The 18,159-nt window shown below is 37.7% G+C and overlaps 1 pseudogene; it reads right to left on the reverse strand.

Moving 5' to 3' along the window:
* Positions 1-6,102: 6,102 nt before the first annotated feature.
* LOC119506867 lies at positions 6,103-7,009 on the reverse strand (annotated as a pseudogene).
* Between the last annotated feature and the right edge of the window lie 11,150 nt (positions 7,010-18,159).

Raw genomic sequence — 18,159 nt, forward strand, 5'->3', positions numbered from 1 at the left:
AGACTATGATCCACTGTATATTAGGCTGATTTCCAAGGGTGTGGTTGGAAGTGACACTGTCCATCAGCAGGTGGAGCTCTTTCCTCTGATAATATACCTACCCCCCAAGTCCCCCTCACCCCATTGTATTGTGAGGTAGTTGCGTAATGTCAGATGTGTCAAACATTAAACTAAGCCCCATCCATGTGCCATCATAAAAAATGTATAAAAATTCTATGGTAAAATGTTAAAAGTTGGTAAGTCTGGGTATCTGGGTAGGGGGTATACTGGAGTTCTCTGTGTTGGTTTAGTATTCTTTTTCTAACTGTCCTGTAAGTTTGAAATTATTTCAAAATTAAAAAGGTGTTTTTTTAAGTCTACGGTAATATTCAAAGTTTCTGCATTTGATCACAATTGCATTTGTTAACAATCAATACAAAGTCTAATAATGCCCACTTTGATGCCTCTATTCGGCTGAATAAAGTTAACAATATTTGTTCTGTGAAGAGTTTTTTGAGAATAAGATAAAATATGCTGTGCTATGTATGTAAGAGCTATCAAAATAATTAGCCTGCATCATCATAGTTGTTTGTATTTCATTCATCTCAAATTGCGTTCACATAACTTTAGAACTCTGAGTAAGGCAGGTATAGTATAATTATATCCATGTAGCACATTAAAAGAATGCATCTAGAGATATTCGATGAAGTTAAATGAATAGGGACAAAATTTTTATTGAGACATAGGAATTTTGGATCTTTCTCTAGGGTTTTCCCCATACAATATATGGAGTGTAACTAATGCTCTGCTGGTAACCACTATTTCCTTCTTTCCTTCTTTTTCTTCTGTGCGATACTAAAACTCAATGAGGCAGTATAACTCAGTGAAGAACACTGGGTTTGATTCCTGTTTCTGTCACTTATCAGCTGTGTCACCTTGAATAAATTACTTAATCTCTCTGTGCTTTGGTTTTGTTAAGTGGGGCAAATGATTGCATCTACCTGGTAGGATCCTTGCAGGAAGTAAGGACATTATACAAGTAAAGCACTTAAAGAGAACACAACAGTTGATAAGTATTATAATTATCTACTTTTGCCCCCTCCCTCCTTTCTTGCTCTTTTCATCCCACAAGCATTAATGGAATATCTATGTGGAACTGTCAGTCACTGAGGGAGGCATTAGAAATATGAGACCCAGAATTTGAAATTAGACTTTCATTTACCAGTTATGCTACTAAAAATGAGACCCAGCCACAACCACCAGGGAGTTCAAAGTAAAGACAGATGAAAAGCAAGTGAGGAGTAGAGAATCTACTCTCATTGACATGTTCAGTGTTTTATTTTCCCCTATGGAAGTAATCATTCATTCATTCAACAAATGTTTATTGAGCACCTCTCTGTTCAGTGCAGACTGCCAAACGTTGAGACTAAAAAGAAATGAATCAGATACGGATGCTAGCCTCCAAGAATTAAATCTAGTTCAGAAAACGAGAAATGTAATAAATAAATATAGAAGTCCGAGAACATGTGCCCTGTAAGGAAGGGGCTAAATTCTTTTATAGCTCATTCATGCAGTGAGTATGGATTTATTGGATACAAAACAGTTGATGTGATATCTCATTTTTAAAACTTAATATGAGCACAGAAGATTATCTAGAAAGAGAACCTGGGTGAGTGAGATGAGACATATTTGTATTTCTTTTCTCTTCTTTGTAATAGTATTTTAATAAAAATATTTGAGAAAAAGCTTTACTAAAGAAAAAATTATCGCATGCCTTCCAGCCTTTTGCTGGGAAGCTCAAATAGTCTTTCTTCAGGCAGGGTGGTTTAGTTAAAAGAAAGTTAATGGGACAGATAGGAGATAGAGGTCTCACCCTGTTCTTTGCTTGACCTTGAACAAATCACTTAACCTCTTAATAACTTCAGTTTGCTGCCTATAAAATGGGGATAATAATAACTGCATTGCTAGGATGCCAGGAAGAAACAATTAAATAGTAAATGGAAGAGGTCTTTAAATGCTACCGAAAATGGAAGGCTGCATAAACCAAATCATTGTATACTTGTTGAACAAAGCAGGAAAAAAATGACTTCAGACTTTTCGTTATTGATAAAAACAGAGTGCATTACTCTATGTAAATGAGTATTCCGTGAAGGCACCTAATGGTGAATCCTGTTCTAGAGTAAGTCCTGGGATTTATTTCTGGATTCCTTCAGCACCTGGAACCATGTTCTGACTATGATACAGCTTCAGTTCATATCATTGAGAGAAGTTATAACATTTTGCAGGAGCTTTGGCAAATTTTTTTCATTTCTAAGATGCAGATTTAACTCATTACAATTCAAAATAACTTTATTTCCAATTATTTACTCCATTCCTAAATCTCAGCAATTCTTGGGCATCATTGCTCTCTACACGTTCGTTTTTATTTTTCAATTACAGAACCCAATATATTGAAAAGTATAGAATTTTAAACAGCTGAAATCAGTGGCCTGGAAACTACCTGTATTTAAACTCTTTTTCTCTTTTCCCAACTATACTATAATTTTTAGTCACCCCGGTGCAAAGCACATGGTAGGGACTTACTGTTTGTTGAACTCATCTGAATTCAAATTCTGAGAGCAAGACTTTGAAGTTAAGACTTTCAGTTACTAGCTAACACTACAAATGTTTCAGGCCTCAAGCAATTCACACCAACGTCCTTATGTCTTTCTCTAAAAAATGAGGCTGATGATTCAAGCCATCTATTTAATTTAAAAAGATGTTATGAAGGTTCTATTTCAACATGTCAAATACTTTGATATTGTCAGATGACAGAAGATGTAACAGCAAAAAGTGTGGTCACCACGATCAAAACCTTACCTCAGCGTTTCCCTGTCAGCTGTAGGGAAGGATAAAAAGAAATTGCACTCAACTTTCCGATCTCAACTTTCTCTTTCTAATCCTGATTTTACATACAAATCTAGAACACTCTCCTTTAGATTCCTTGTCTCTTTAACATTTTAGTAAAGAGCCTGGACAAGGAGAGGAAAATAAGAGCCTGTCAGAGGAAACATCTATAGAAATAGGTTTTTGTAATTATAAAAAGAGGAATAAAATAGAATAGTGATATATTTCTTTAAGAAGTTTGAAATGCTTTGATTCTTGTGTCTAAATACCACTGCTACCTCTTAGCCGTACTTCAAAAAGAAGGTGGAAAAAGGGGGGGGGGGGCAACTAGTTAAAATTCCATAGCTCTCCTAATAAAACAAAGCTTGAGTGTTTTACCTAGAAAAACCGAACAGTCCTACAGTGATCCCTTTAGTTGTCAGGAGATATCAATGGGGAGCTGGTGTAGAGACAGGGCATCTGAGCCTACTATGTGAGCTGATTTTCCTGCTCATGGTGCCAGTTTGGGGCTCTAAAGGAAAGGAGAAACTTGCTGCTTCTCCTTATCTTCTTATTAGTCAACTCATAGTACAAATTCCACTTACAACCTTTCAAAGACCATAGCACACAGATTGCAATAAATAATGGAATGGGGAGCCCTGTGGTTAATTTCCTATACAAATAGTAGCAGTGAATCATTTTTATGTTGAGCTTATATATGCCAAGGGTTAGCAACAGCAAGTAAGTCTAGAAGTGAGTATTTTCAGAATCAGAGCCCAATGCAACCTGTCTAGACCTATTATGTCTGCTATTAAAGTGAAGATGTAGCATGAGTTTTTGACTACTTCATAACTATATGACTCAAGGAAAGTCTTTAACCACCTCCTCCTCACCTTCTCTATCCCATCCTATCTGCATCCAATCCCATCCTCACCTTTTCCATCTGAATAACAGCAGTCCATTTCACCAGCTCATAGTGATCCGTGAAGAATTGCCCATGTTCAGTGCATTGCCCAGCTTGAGTTTAAAACACCATGAAAATGGATAGTGCTGTTATTATCATTTATATTATTAATACAAATATCATTGCAATATTTATTTGCTATGGATGCTTTCATTTTAGATTTTTTTTTAAAGGTATACTAGATGATCCAAAGTATGGATTTGTGTGCCAACTTCTACAGGAAGGAAGAAGATGCAAAATAAGAGGAAAAGCCTGATCTTGAAAATTTACCCATGCATTCTTCTGTTTCATTTGGTGATCCCTGTTAAATTAAAGAATTGAGATTACAGAATAAGATGGTGCAAACTCAAAATATATAAAAATGCCAGAAAACCTTAGTTATCAATAGTGGTTAGGTGTCAATATGATGTTTTAATTACATAGTTCAATCTCAAAGTTACCACTTTGGGAGCTTGCAGTACTTCAGAGTCCTTGTGATAAATAATGATTATCATTCTCTGGATTTACAAGTTTAGAAGGCATCAAATAATGGATGAATCTCAAGTCACCACTGACCTAATGACACACTGCAGGTTTTTTTTTTTTTTTCATTTTCAAATCTATAATGTTAACTTGTTTATTTCTCATTTGTCTTTAGTAAAATAAGATTGCAGAGTAATCATGATAAAACTGTATCAGTTTTCTTTTTTAACATGAATATGGGTCAAAGATTTTATCTCACAAAATGAGTGAGGGGACTAGTAAGATATTGCAACTGGTTTGAAGGACAATCCAAAGAGTAGACATGGGCACTGGCCGTAGGGAACACTGAAACGAGTTTGCCCAACAGGTGAGCAGGTGAGCCACTACAGTTCCTACAACTTAGAATAAAAGGCAGAACACCAGAGGGGCGAAACAGACAGAATGCCCTGAGATCCTGTTCCCCATTTCTCCATCTTTGCTTTTTCCCCTGATATGTTAGAGACAAATGCCAAAGGCTGAGCAAATTGATAAGGAGCTAATCACTCAAGCGTCATATAAATAAACTGTCGCCTAGTCCTACCAAGTATGCATTCTGAAAGAAAATCACGCTTCCATCCAAGAATGTATTAGAAACCAATGTTCTTAAATAAAGGAGGTAATAAACATTCTCAAGTATGCAAAAGGTTGTCAATATAAGATATATGTCAGAGTTATTATGTTCAAACTAAAAGGAAACTGTTGATGTTACATACCCCCCTTTCAATATGAACAAATTAGTTGGGTCACTGACTAGACACCCCTGAAGATGGAGAAAGAGATTAAGTGAGAGGAAGGGGTAGCAACAAACAAGGTAAGATTTAACAAAAGTATATGAATACTGAAACTTTATATAATTATATATATTTTTATGCTAGGGTTTGGAATGGCTGGAAGGAGGTAAATGACATGGTAGAACTGTAGCCTACAGCATCCATAGGGATTTGCTCTGTAGCTCCTAGTTGAATTGTGCCTTGAAGGTCTTCACCTTTCTGTATATACCTTCTATTGCTTAATAGGGAAGGGACTGAGACTGTGGAACTGTAATCCATAACAATGTTTGAAATTACATATATCACTGCTTGTTGAGCTGCACATCAAGAGTTGACACCTTTCTGTATGTATATTTTACAATGATGGAAATGGCTGAAGTTGTGAAACTGTGACCCATGACATTCTTTGAAATTTGCTAACTACTTGTGAAATCGCACTTTGAAAGTTATCACTGTTATATATGCATATGTTAAAGTTCACAATAAAAATTAAAAACATAATAATAATAAAGATAGGTGCTAGGGAGAGTGGAGCAGTATATAATATATATATTTATATATAATATACATGTGTGTGTATATATGTATATATACACATAAAAGCATGTAAATATATGTATACATAGTTTACATTTTCCAGCCAGTGTTTAACAAACTAAAAAGAAAATAATTGAACACAAATATAGTTTCATTTTGTCTTGGAAAAGTAAATTTTGTATGTGTATATATGTTTTTATATATATAACAATATACATACACATGTAAGACATATACACATATAAGAATACAGACATATACACCTTTGTATGTACACATGTGTATGTTTGTGTGTATATTCACTCTAACACAGTGTAATCAGTTTGATTATTCCAACAGTAATTCAAGATTGATCTTTGTTTCTGGGGCTGTCTCTCCTTTGCTTCTCCTCAACTGTCAAGTGAGGGTTTATCAACACTTTAAAGAGCGAGGTAGGACAGCCTGGCCATAAGGTAACCTCCTAAGGACTTCCACATCCCTCTGGGGCTAGAGGAGAGGGTGGGCTGCAAGAAGGCCAGGAAAGCTGGGCAGGTTGTGCTCCGGCAGCTGCCCAGCTGCTTTCAGCATTTCCTCGGCAGTAGGGTCAGGACACTGGGCGCGGAGAGCCAAGAGGACGGCGCTGTGACCCTCCCACTCAGGGGGCAGCCAGCCAAACAGCTGGGGCTGGAAGTCCCACAAGGAGCTGAGCGCAATGGTGGCCTTTTGCATCAAGTCTTGGTATACAGTTCCCGTCCAGCACCATGACCGCCTGTATCCCAGCTGCCAGGGCCGCCTCCATCCCATTGGGGCATCTTCAAATACAAGGCATTTTTCCACGGAAGCAAAGAAGAAAATCTCTTTGCGCAAGCTAGAAATATGGCAGGATCGGGTTTGTCAGTCGTCACTTCAGTATCATCTCCCAAAACGAAATGTTGAAACAAACTGAAAAACTCTTTGTGTCTACTTGTTTTCATTTCAAAAGATGCAGGCCCTGAGCTGGTAGCAAGAACAAAATGAATGTTGTGTTTTCATATGTGGTGGATCAGTTTTTTGACACCTAGCACAAGGCAGCTGTGGGGACCAGTGGTTTGAACTTCATTTGGTTTTCTTCCATCAGCTCCACTTTAGTCACTGGAAGCTGCAAGACCTCAATTACCACCTTGTGCCTTTTCTAATGCAGTTTTCCCCATCACCAGGGATTTTACATCCCAGGTGTATTTCTTCTCATAGCGACCACATACTTCTTGAAACACCACTGGAATACAGCCATTCAGTATCCAAAGGAGGCCTCCATGTCAAAGATGAGGTGGGTGACAAGTGGAGGCCGCGGCAGGGGCACTGCGGTGGTGCAGCCTCCATGGCCGGTGGGGGAGGGGCCATATTGGTAGTTTTTGCTATTGGAATCCTGATTCATAGAAGAAAGTTCCAGATTCTGAAGTAATGGAAAGAAGGAGGAGTGGGGATCTAGGCCTCTGTTTGCTGGTAACTAGCCATGTAGACTTGAGTGATTCCTTTAACCTCCCTGAATATCAGATTCCCGGTGATTAAAAGAGGAGGATTAACAAAAGTAACCTCCTTACAGCTTTCACATGCTATGATTTTTGTGATATTTAGTGTATAGACAGAGATTCATTGTGAAAGATTTTTAAAATGGAATTTAGCGGAAAGATGGATCTGGGATCAATTAGGGCTAGAAGCCCAGATTCTAGTTAGCCATACTATTAACCAGCTGAGTGAGAGAGCCAAATTAAATCCTTTCTGAAAGAAGAGACAGTGTAAAGAAATTCAACTAAGGCTTTAAAAGCTGAGTGACTTGGCACAAGTCATTTATTAACCTTTCTAGATCTCATTTTCTCATTTAAAATATGAAAGTGCTTGACTAACCTCTGGAATGTTTTAGCTCTAAATTTCAATGTTTCTTCTGCATCATGTTCCAGAAACGTTGGGTCATTTCTATTTTCTAGGTTTGCTATATCATTATTATGGTCAAATAGCAATTTTCTACACTAATCATCCTAATGATTGATTAATTGGTGGTAAATAACTTCTTATCTATTCTTCCATGAATCTTCAAAACAAATATGGTCTGGGCATTTACCACCAGGATAACCAAATTTTGTTGATGAGCCATTTCATTCATGTATTCATTCAATAAATATTCACTGAATTTCTCTGCCTTCTTAAATACTGACTAAATGTTTAGACCCTAAAGGTATTCCACTTTAAGAAGCCAAGACCCTTACCAACTCTGTGCTTGGGTTTCTTTAACTATAAAATTGTGACCATGGATAGTAATCTCCATTATAGAAGGGCTATGATGACTCATGACTTTGTAAGGTGCATTGAGATCCTTGATGGAAGGCACTCCATCTGTTGCAGAGTGTAATTAACATTATGAGTTTACCAAAAGAAACATAAGAGTCATTGTTAAAGAGCATCATGGGGGCTGTCTCGGCCTTTAGTCATAAGACATCTCTGATGCAAAGGAAGGTAATAATTTATAATAGCTCCTAAAAGTAACTTGGACATGAAAAGAGTTCATTGTTTTTAAACTCAACACAATCTTTTTATTAATTGGAAAAGTCATGGCAATGTATTCTCCATGTTTTATTTTTGAACTAAGAAGTAAAACAATTAAATACCATGCTCCAGAAGAAATGTTGGATTCTGTCAAAGCTAAAGAAATTTTAATTCTACAACACACCACAGTAATGCCCAGAAAGAGTATCCACTCAGGGACCTAAGCTTGATGGCTCGTCAGTGCCAAGTGAAAGGTCTCCCTAATCCCCAGTACTCCCTCTCCGGGAGGAGGGGAAAACTCTGGGCAAGTCTAGGGATCCAGAGAAACGACTGTCAAGTAATTCCTTCTGATATGTCAAGTCTAACAGCACTCTGCACATTTAGGTGCTTAATAAAGATTTTTGATGATGAAAATGATGCTGCTGAAGATAGTGTTACTGGTTGTAGGTATGTGATGATTTCAGCAACTTGAGGGTGAGTAGCAATTGTGCTCACAAATGAATTACAGTTGACTATTTAGGAGAGAAGGAAGGAACATGGTTATTATTCTTATTTCAGACGTCTTTTTTTTTTCCTGGGTGCAGAGGGGAGGGAGCCCCAACATTAAAAACAAAAAAAGATTGAAAGAATTGATAGACTTTCTGAGAAGTTAATTAAAGTCATATTTATCAAGGTATGGTTCAAAAGCCAAGCTTGAAACTAATAAAAAGATTAAAATAATAATATAATGAAAGTTAAATATAATACCTGTCCTTTTAGTTTTTAAATCATGTTTCTGGCATCATTCTATTTTGCTATTAGAAGAATATGGCTCTACTTTGCATAAAATTAAATCACTGTCTATTCCAAAAAGGAAAGAAAATCTTTCATGTTAATATATACACCTTCAACTTAAACAAAAGGAAGCTAAGGAGGTTATATTTTTGAAGATACTAATGATATCCCCTTATTACAGACACTACATCAAAACCAAACTTTGCTATAATTACTCCTTTGACCTCTAAGTACATATGACATGTTCAACAGAAGCAATATTAGCACAGATTTATTGTAAATTCTGAACCAGAAAATGAATGGAAGTATCAGTTTTTAAAGTAAAGATCTGTACAAATTACATAAGCTACTCCTTAATCCAGAGCCAAAAATTAAAATATTTTACACAAGACTTCTATATTTTGGGTAAATGGTGTAGATTAGCTATGAGATACACAAGGCTGGTAGCTAAATCGCATAAGACAACTGAATTTTGTGTTCCTGTAGATTTCTTTGTACTTCCTCTTCTGGGAATCTCATAAGATAAGCTTTAAATATCATGGGAAAGTGGAAGTGAATACACTGTTCTTTAAGGTAAGTCAGCTAGAGTCAAATGGTTATGGTATAGTAGTAATATTTCATCTTTATGCAATGCCTTTATGTTCTTGAGTCATCTCAAGAATGGGTAGTTCAATTAAGTCATAAAAGACAATGCCAGTTACAAGAAACCACTGTGTAAAGCTTTTGAGGATTACCAGGGTCCAAACCTTACAAACACATACCTAAATCTATATTTTAAAAGACACTCTCGTGGTCCTCCTCTAGATATTATCTTTTGAGGTTATGAGACGACATTGCAGTAATCATTCAGAACATTCTGACCAGCCCATGAAAAATTAAGAAATATCTCAAATTTATCTTTGGAACACCTCCAGGGATGACTAATTTCCTTTATTCTCAGAAACAGGTTCTTGGTACCCCTGCTGCTTAGGAATTTTCCTTCCTGCCCCTAAAACACTTGCTGTTCCTTGCCCTGCCTCATGTTAATTGCTTGAAGGACAGGGCCCCAATTTAGATGGCTTACATGGACCTACCCTCCTCATTAATGTTCTCGCTTCTCCAACAATGCCATCCACGGATTCACTCATTCTTCATCCACTCATATTTTTTCTTCCACTCATTCACTCATTCATTCACTCATTTAATCATGTATTCATTCAACAAATTTGTACTGAGCACCAATTATACTAGACAGCCTGTTAGGTTCTGGGGATATTGCAAGCAATAAGAGAGATATGTGATCCCTGTACTCATGGAGTTTATAGTCTAATCTAGAAAGACAAATATTAAACACATTACACAGATGAGTATTTAATTAAATGAGGGATGAGTGCTACAAGTAAAATACAGAGTACTGAGAACATGTAAAACAGAGAACTAATCTAAACAGAAGACACAGGAGTTGGCCAAGAGAAGCCCAAGACTGATGATTTTGCTCTTGTCTAGCCTGTTTCAACATGCTGAAACCTGCCAATCCTGCATCTCACCTTTAGGACAAAGCTCCCTATTCCTTTTAAAATAGCAATTAACTAATCTGACAAATTCATCATGGGACTGATTTGCTACTGAAAAAAGGTTCCTGGTGATAATCTTCAGAAGAACCTCTTCTCCAACCAGCCACCATATGTTCATGTCATCAAGCCCCTCTGGTGTCCAAAGTCCAGTATTTCTAACTGGGGGAAACTGAAGTCAATTATGATGGGAAAGCTGATGGACAAACTAATTTGGACATAGGAGTTCTGGCTGTAGTCAGCTGCCTTCTTTACCTTTACCTGGTATTAGACCTGATTGTGATCCTCAGGTAGATGTTACTGAGATGAAGATGGGCATCACTAGTGTTTGCCAGGTTTCACAATTTACTCTAAACCAGAAGAAAGTACTGAGAAAAATCACAGTAATCCACCCCTTAGGTTGCTTATTTTTCTAATAGAATTTTTTTAGTGTGAACTTTAACATATATATACATAACAGTGATAACCATAAAATACAATTTAACAAGTAGTTAGCAAATTTCAAAGAACTGTCATGGGTCACAGTTCCCCAATTTCAGCGCTTTCCATTAGTATAAAATACACATACAGAAAGGTAATAACTTTTGGTATACAGCTCAACAAGCAGTTATATAGGTAATTTCAAAAATTGTTAGGGGTTACAATTCCACAGTTTAGTTCTTTCCTTATTATGCAATATAAGGTATATACAGAAAGGTGAAGACTTTCAAAACACAATTCAACAAGTAGCTATAAAGCAAATTTCAAAGGATGTTATAGATTACAGTTCCAGCCTGTCATTTACCTCCTTCCAGCTATTCCAACACCCCAGCATCTAAAAATATATATATATTTATGTAAAGTTTCAGTATTCATAGACCTTTGTTAAATCTTATCTTGTTTGTTGCTACCCCTTCCTCTCACTTAATCTTTCTCCATCTCCAGGGATGTCTAGGCAGTGAGCACCCTAACTTGTTCATATTGAAAGGGGGTGTCAACAGTATAGGAAAGTGGGCTGTACCTCGTTGTTCTTAAAGAGGCTGTTGACTCTGGGTTTTAGGACTTGTCTGGCATAGGAACACTCTGGTAGATTTAAGTTTGAGATAAAACTTACTGAATGAATCTTTTATAGACTCTCAGGTAGGGACCTAGGTATATGGGGACTACTTTTGGTAAGGGCATGGCATACTGTGGCCATTTGAGAGGTCCAGCTGGAGCTTGCATAAGAGAAACCTCTAGGATAGCCTCTTAACTATATTTGGGCTCTCTCAGCCACTGTGACCTCAGCTTGTTACCTTTATTATCCCCCTTTAGGTCAAGTAGGCATTTTCAATCCCTCGTTGCCAGGGCCAGGCTCATTCCTGGGAGTCATATTTAGGTTGCTTTTTCCAGATCTTGATAGAAGGCCCTCTTCTTAGGTTACCTCTTGGCCTTGGGCTACCTAATGAGATCATCTTTATTGGAGCCATAAAAGCCCTGAGGCATCCAGTATGATATGGATCAGCCAACAAGTAGGACTCATTGAGCACAATTGTGAAGTAGCAACAGTTTAACTTCAGTGTTCCCCTACATGTCTCCCCATTCTAAACAACCCAAATTACAAGCAACAGCCCACTTCTTGTTACTCCTTTGATGTCCAAAGGTCCAAATTGTAATAATGGCTCACTAGTCAAAACAATATTCACACTTTCTAATCAGAATTTACCTATCCTCTTTACTGGTCTCTCAAAAACTTACAATCTCTACAGTACAATTAGTTGTCATATCAACTAAGAAGTCGGCCAATATAAGCATATAGAATGACTGGATTAGTTATATCATAATATCCTTGTGCAAAATGCCCTCCCTTTTCTTTACATTTTAACTTTTCTGAGCCTCATTTTTCTTACAAATAAAATGAAGAGAGAGGACTAGATGACTTTTGAGTTCTTTTTCAGCTCCTCGGATCTATGGATATAAATGGGTTCTAAAGGTTTAATCAAAGATTATTATTCCCGCTGCAGTGTTTCTCCTTCCAGGAATCATAACACTCACAGGCCTACCAGCCCTCCCACCTCCAGGAGGTGTTTCTCCTCCACCACCACCCCCATTAGTAGAATCTTTTACTCCTATATACTCTCCAAATGCATCCTGTTTTCCCAGGCCCCAAAGATTGTACATATTATATCACTTCTGCCCACAGGGTTCTGACATACCTTGTCTGCCATTTTTTTTCTTTAATTAGGAAATATTTCAAATACATAGCAACAATACAGAGAATAATATAAGTATCCAATTACCTACAACTCAGACGTCACATGTTAAAATTTTGCTGTTTCCCACTAATGTCTTTTAAAGAAGAAAAGTGTTGCAGATCCTGTTGAATAGCCTATCTTATCCTATCTCCTTCCCTCAGTCGAAGAATATGCTGTTCTACAGTTTGTGTCTTTTGCTTTACCTTGTATGTTTGCATTTATAAATATTATTTACAATTCTTTTGTGTTTTTTTAAACATATGTAAATGGAATACTGGGCCTATTATTTTGTTACTTGGCATCATTCATGTTGATAACATGTAAAGCCTGTTCATCCATTTAAGTTTCTATTTCCACAATACAAATGTACCAAAATTTAATGATTCATTCACTTATAAAATGTACATTTAGGCTATTTCCAATTTCTTGCCTCTACAAATAGCACCACAGGGAACATCCTCATAAATGTCTCCTGGACCCCGTGTGCGAGTTCCTCTCTAGTGTATATACCTAAGCATGGAATAACATGATCACAAGTTACACATATTTTCAAATTTACTGGATAATTTTCATGTCATATAAGTGACTAAGAATCAATATGCAGAATATATAAAGAATTATCAAAAATGTATAAGACGACGACAAATGAGCCAATGAAAACAATCAGCAAAGGGGATGTATGACCAGGTAACCCAATAAAGAAAAGCCCAATCGGCCAATAAATATTAGAAATATGTTCAACTAAGTAATAATCAGGGAAATGCAAATTAAAACAAACCCCAAAAGTGGGAGGATCTTTCATACACTTTGAAGTGACAAAAATTAAAAAGCCTGAGGAAAGAGGATACTTGAGCAGTAGTCACAGAAGTCTTCCTGTGAGATGATAATGAGATAACTTACCCTCTCTGGGCCCCATACTTCATCTATAAAATGAAGGTGATCTCTAAGAATCCTGAAAGCCCTAAAATTTCCTTGACCTCCTCTCCCTGTTCAATTAAATATAATTCTACCAGAATTGGATTCAGGGATATGGATTGAAGGAGATACTACATCATTTGTCTCATTCTGAGGTGGGACCTTTTCCTTTTCAAATATTTATTAACTTCCTACTACACACTGGACATTTGCTAAGTCACTGCCCTCACAAACCTTACAGTGGACTGAAAAATAGAAACTTCTAAAGAGACCATCAGATACACAGAGATAAATGTTACGATGTTCAGGAGTGTAGAATGGGGCAATAGGAGGCACTATAATGACCCAAGCAGGAGATAGGCAATGGAGTCAAGTAGGGAATGTAAGAGATTTTGAAGTGGTAGAATCAATAGAACCTGGTTTGATTAGATGAGTGAAGTAAGGGAAGGGGAAGAATCAAGAAGTGCTCTTTGGTTTATAGTTTGAACTAATGTGGTAAAGCTGATACTATACCCTGAGACGAGGGTCACAGGTAAAAGGACAGAAGGGAGGTGTGCATCCTATGACAGTTTTGGACAGGTTGAGTTTGAGGTATCTGACGGACATCCAACTGCAGCCTTCTGGTAATTAGTTGGACAGATGACTCTGAAACCCTAAAGGGCAGCATTGCCTCATGATTTAGGTTTGAGAATCATCACCAAATGTTGGACAATTGAAGTTCTACTAGTAAATAATGTTATCTGGCTAGAGTATGTTCAAGTGAGAAGAAAAAGCAAAGGAGACTGAGAAGTAGCCAGAGGGATAGGTTAACAAACCAGGAGAGTACAGTTACACACACACACACACACACACACACACACACACACACACACACAATGAAGTAACAGGGCCAGCTGCTGCTGAGATCCACAAGGATTTTCTGAATCTAAATATGGCTATCCATTCTTCTTAAAAGTTGGTCCTAGATCCACCCTAGAGTTGGCTTTAACAGATCAGTTATGGTCAGCAACTGGGCAGTGGGGCAGACTGTGGAGAATTTGCTTCAATTTCTGCAGTCCCCACAGAGCATCTACCCTCTCAGAGTGAAATTTCTCCTTTCACCATGCTTGTTATTTATACCTGCATGGTTTCAACGCAAGAGGCAACCCCCAAGCAACATGCTCTGCAGTGCCAAATAATTGTTTACAGGGAGCTACCAGATGCTGCCACGGAGGGAGGTAAGGAAAGTTTCCTTTTAACATGAGACAAAACCTCAGGGAAGCAGAATGCAGTGGCACATTTAGGAATTTAGCCAAAATGAAAGGGACATCCCTCCAATTTTAGTGGAAAAATAAGACAATTGGAATTTTCTCTAGAATCTAGTTCAGGATGTACCAAGAACTACTGCCTCTAAAAGAGCATTTCCACCAAAGACTATGTGAGCATCACTAGCTCTGAACTCACAGCAAGAAAAACGGGATCAAGAAAGGCTGTCTCTCTGCTCCTTCGACCCCCACCCCCATACAACCATGTGTTCTCAAACTAGTACCACTTACACTCTGCAAATCCAATCAGCTACTCGTTAACCAAGCATACATATCCCTGTCCAAATAAAGGCCTTAACATCACTGCTTCAATTTAAAAAACAAGAACATCTCTGATTTCAGTTTGCTGACCTCCTTCACCAAAAAGCACAAATTACAAAGGCAGTCATGTATAGCTCTCCAAGTAATTCTGCCTCAGTTAAGTTAATAGATGGAGGTGAGAAATGAAGGTGTGATGAAGAACGTGAGCTCCTGGGGAAGAGGAAGTAGAGTCCTTGATCTTTTATAAATATTTCAAAGTAATAAAAGGGGTGGGGAATACTCAGTCACAATGTTATGTCAAAACATTGTCACTTGAAGCATATATTTTAAAAGGTTAAGAGGAAGAAAAGGGCAGGCACTGTATATAGAAATTTCCATCATGTTTCCAAATCACTCCCAGGATTGAAGTGCTGCAAGACCTGTAGGCCTGGGATTTATGCATAATCGGATCATTCAAAGATATATAAATGGCTGCCAGAGCAAAGTACAATGTTCACTTTTGAAATCACAAAAAAGCTTTGTTTTAAGTAGGCTGAATTGACTGAAGTATAGTTCCAGTGAAGCATGTTTTTGCTTTGGGTGTCATTATTTAGTTTGGCCTCCTTGCCAAGGAAACCTTTTTCTTACTTCAACTGTTGTTTTTCTTCTGCTGCTACAACTGTGAAAGTTGAGGCAAGATCTTGATGCGACATATTTAAACGAGAATTGGCTCTCTGTTTACCTTTAATTCTGACTAAGGGAGTGGGGGAGCACAGGGTCTTGACTGCTTGCCAGGACTTGTAAAGCAGATAGATGTGTGCCTTGTCTCTTGAATAATCTGGAAAATCAAGTTTAGCTGGTTAGATCAAAGAGTTTGCAAGTCGGTTGAGAACACTTGCATGCAATAACTATAGATACTGTATACATCTACCAGCCAAAGGCCAAAAAGCTAATAGCTTTGCCAGAGATAAAGGATTATGTATGTTATGCTTGTGCATACCAAAGAAAGGAATTCTCCATTTTAACCTTGATGGCTAAGGTTTGTACTGGTTAGACATTTAAACAAAATACTCTAAATCTAAGGGACTTAAGTCATGACGAAAAACTTTTAAAATCCTGCTGCTATCTGCCCACTTAAATCCTCTGTGGAGTGAGGAAATAAACTACACACTTCACACTGACAATTCACTGAGAGAGAGAAGAATTTTAAATAGTTAGGAGGTGAGGTTGCCTCATTTTGTTTTCAGTCCTTTTTCATATGAAGCTTCTGGCAGCAACATCTGTCGAGACAAGATGATCTTGATTGAGATTGATGTAGGGAGGGCCCAGCACGCATTCTTTTTCAGACATCCTCCTTTTTGGCAAGTTGGTCACATGGAAAAAAACTTGATTTCTCTGCCAAGAAATGATTCCCTGGATCCAAAAATGGGTATGTCTTTGACGTAAGAAATTAGAGAAACTAAAACTGAAAAAGATTCATCAGATCATCCGTATCTGGTCTTCCCCGAGAATTAACCATCTGACTGTATCCCACAGTCTTATTTCAAGTTCTGTGCTTTGATTTTGATTTAACTCACTCAAAGGAGAGACAGCAACTTTCTTGGAAAAACTACCACTAACTAATTGACGGCACCTTCAGCCAGTTATTTCCTTCTTCTTAAGATAATATTAAATCATTAATTCTCTAAACGCTGAGCCACTCAACTCCATAGTATGAATTTAGAATATTGTGAGTACCTGCAAAGGAACAGTCACTTTGACTGACTATGATTTCTTAATATGGTCACTATTTTAGCTACTACTGAGAAGCCCCACAAAACAACTGTTGGGTAAAGCTTGGGGAAAAAAAAAAAAGAAATGAGAAGAAAAGAAGGGGGGAGAGGGGGGAAACTTGGCACATTGGCCTGGCATTAAACTAAATTACAGGTACAGTGGTGACATATGTAAACGAATCTGCCAGTACAAGTAACCGAATGTTATGTGCCATGCACAATAATAGGCCATGCATTATTCAAGTTTTGTACTAATTAAAGAACTACCTTGTTGCTAAGAATCAGCATATTAAAAACATACGTTCTTATTAACTGCGTTCCCAAGAGTTAGAAAGATGAGAGGTGGATCTCAGGTTTCAGGAACCTATTATTAGGTGTTCAAAGTATTTTCTTAATCACATGCGTTTTTTAAGAGAAAACTCTGAGTCTGTATCACATAAACAAGGGCTGATTGTGGGGTTTTAAATGGATATCTCTGGGTTTTCTTCTTTCTGTGTTGTTTTTCCTTCTCACTCCACCGCATTTCACTTCTGGTATCAGGACAGGAACAAAAGTTAAACATCATAAAGAAACTTACTCTGTAAAAATGGACTTTTATTGACGGAAAAGAATTTTTACAGTGTAATCCATATTTTTGTAAGTCATTGTGGAAAATCCCCTGTGATTGGGTGCTACTTAAAGTCTTAAAAATACACATTGCCTATGAAGCTTTAAACATGGAAGAAAGGGGACAAAGAGAAAAAAAAAACTGGTATATCTGACAAACTAGTCTGTTGTCACCAGAGCAACAAAAAGATGCTTTTATGGGGCCAGGGTGCTTGGCCCCAGCATGCACTCTGCATGTACCCTGCCTGGCCCTGGATCTTGCGGTGATGCCTGCTCTCTGCCCAACAATGAGACACTGGGAGTCCAGAACAGCAGTCACACCTCTGCATTCAACTCCTTTCCCCTGATTCTGTCTCTCCATCATCTCTACCCTGGGAAACTGCCTGGTTTTTTGCTGATTATCCTTTCCATCTTTACAGTCCTCCTTGCCCTCCACCCTCACCCGTTTCCTCCTCCAAAGGTTTTCTCTTTAATACATTTTTACTTTTTGAGACTCATTTATTTGAACAGTTACTTCATCCTGACATCCTCTTGAGGCTGTGCTTCCAGTCTTTCCCTTTCCTTTAACCTGAAATGTCTGAGCCACAAAACCCTCCTATAATCCCTGTCCATTCTCTGACATTACATTATCCTTTAAACCCATAGCTCTACATCTTCCCTTTTCTCTGGG

The sequence above is a fragment of the Choloepus didactylus genome, chromosome 12 (genome assembly GCF_015220235.1).
Source record: "Choloepus didactylus isolate mChoDid1 chromosome 12, mChoDid1.pri, whole genome shotgun sequence".
In the NCBI taxonomy this organism is placed as follows: Eukaryota; Metazoa; Chordata; class Mammalia; order Pilosa; family Megalonychidae; genus Choloepus; species Choloepus didactylus.